The 2,294-nt window shown below is 46.9% G+C and overlaps 1 long non-coding RNA gene across 1 annotated transcript; it reads right to left on the bottom strand.

Moving 5' to 3' along the window:
* Positions 1 to 910: 910 nt before the first annotated feature.
* On the bottom strand, positions 911 to 2,068 carry LOC115346955. The gene is made up of 3 exons (XR_003925316.1): positions 1,895 to 2,068; positions 1,599 to 1,772; positions 911 to 1,031 (listed from the first exon to the last, which is right to left on the bottom strand). It is a non-coding gene; the product is annotated as an uncharacterized LOC115346955 (long non-coding RNA).
* Positions 2,069 to 2,294: the final 226 nt, after the last annotated feature.

Below are 2,294 nucleotides of genomic sequence, written 5' to 3'. Positions count from 1 at the left end.
TTTGGGGTCTTACCCATTCATCTCTATAAACCCTTTTTGGTGGTTTAATAATCAACACAACCTGCAATGCCTCCTGCAGGTGAGCTGTTACCAATTGCTCAAGGTCAAATGCTCCCTTGGCTCCTTCATTCCCTAGGCCCTGGGGGGTGGCTCAGACAGGCAGAGCTGCAGCCACCTCACACTGCTGAGAAGTCAGACTCCTGTGGGGCTCAAGTCTAGCCCTGGGTCCACCTTTGGAGTCAGACTCTACTTCCTGCACCACAGACTCACAGAGAGAAAAATCCTGAGCTTGGATTTCAGTGCACTGGAATCCAGGCTTTGCCAGTCTCAGACTAACCTGTTCTGTTCTTCTGCTAGACTGGCCCAAGTTGAAACTTTTATGTGCTGACTGCAGCAATGCTGGGTCTCAGGTCGGTATCGGTGACCTCCAGGCTGTAGGCACAGGTGGGAGAGAGAAGATGGAGGCAGCCTCCCCTTGAAGGGCAAAAGACAATGCACCCAAATGGGGAAAAAAGGGGCATTCTGGTGGGACATAAAAATTATTCTCCCTGAGCGTGGGGGGCTTTTCTCCCTCAGCAGAGGGTTGAAATAGAGACCTCCAGAGGCCCCTTCCAGCCTAATTTTTTCTGTGATTATTTGCCAGACTTGCAAGAAACCACTGCAGTAGGTGTTACTGCTGATCAGCCCTGGGCCCTGTGCTTCACGCTGCTTATTAGAAGCTACATTTTAACTACAGCCCCAGAAGGTAGCAAGTAACGGCTACTGTCATGTTTAGCACTACTGCAAAGAGCTGCCAAGCACCTGAAGTCCTGTAACAACCTGTCTGTTCTAAGTAACCTCAGTAATTAATGGCACTGTAATATGAGACAGAGAACTACCCTACCTGCATGCTGCAGCTGCTTCTGTTCACTCCTGGAGCACGTGCCTGAAGTGGAAGAAAGATAAGATGGCAACTTTCCAGGTAGCATCCCTTCCCAGGTCAGTGCAGCCGGTGCCCTAGTGAGTACAGCCATGGAGCTTGGAGCCTGTACCTGGGGCGGGGGGGGGGGAAGGCCACAACTAAAAATCAGCTGAAAACACAGTACAGAAGGAACATTTCAAGTACAAGTCCCAGCTCCACAGGTTTTTGTAATAAAAAACCAGCTAGAGGCAGTGCATTCAGGTTACAGATGAACCAGCTACCCTGGCTGCACACACATTTACGCTACCTGCATGAATGTACCTGGTTGTATCTCAGCAGAAACACTCTGTCCGAACAGGTGCCCTTACCTGCTGCTGCAGGGAACAGAGCTTGCTGCAACGGCAAGGGAAGGTAAACTGAAATGTTACTATGTTGGGTGTCATTGCCATGAAGTGAGTTCTTAGTTAACTGCGAGAAAAGGTGTAGTCAAGTGTTTGTAAGGACCAAGAGGATTTTTCAAAGGTAATTAGTAGCTGAGAGAGTGGCTGGTGGCTGTCCTAAGTTCAGAGGCAAAAGCTGGGTTAAGTGAAGCAATATGCACAGTTTCTTCAGCCTGCCCAGAGTCAGGAGGAGACACTAAATGAGAAACCCAATTGTCACTGTTGCAAAGAAAAAAGTACCTTTCTTGTTTCCCAACCTCATTAGTTCTATAGACTTCCTCCTCTCTTCTATGCATTGCCAGCACAAGAATTTGGCTTTTATATCATCTCGATTTCCAAGCAGTCAGTTGCTCTACCAGCACAATGCTTTGGAAACACACTGGAAAGCTGATCTGACCATGCTACTCAAGATTCTCTTGAATTCCAGTCACCTGCAGAAACAATAGATATAAAATAAAATCCTTTCAACAGAGAGCGGCCCTTGCACTTAGAAGCATGACAAGTTAGTTAGTTACTGTGTTCCACAGTGCATCAGGAGTTGAGCGTAACTTACAGGCAGCTGGAGATTCAGTGTTCAGTCTGTGTCTCCGGAGCAGTCCTAGAGTGCAGTTCAGACCTTGAATCCTATCCCTGCTCCTCACATGCTGCATCTTGTTACTTTTTCTGACGCAGATGATTTTTCTTTGGGAAGTGGGCCAGATGATAAATAAGTCAGTTTTCTTTAGTGCTACAGAGATGAAATCATTCATGGGTTGGACAAAAATAGCACCTTTCTCTCTGAGACATGGGAATAACAAAAGGACATTTTGTTTCAGTAATCTGTAAAACTTCATTTAGCCCAGCTGGTTGTTAGACCTTCCAAGCCTTTACCACTTCCATTTCTTCCCACGTGGTCCAGTTCACTTCAGACGTACAGGGCAGGAGAGTGAAATTTTTCTCAAAATTTGTGACAG

The sequence above is a fragment of the Aquila chrysaetos genome, chromosome 10 (assembly GCF_900496995.4).
Source record: "Aquila chrysaetos chrysaetos chromosome 10, bAquChr1.4, whole genome shotgun sequence".
In the NCBI taxonomy this organism is placed as follows: Eukaryota; Metazoa; Chordata; class Aves; order Accipitriformes; family Accipitridae; genus Aquila; species Aquila chrysaetos.
Note: the sequence above shows the minus strand (reverse complement) of the source record. Positions and strands in the feature narration are given on the sequence as shown.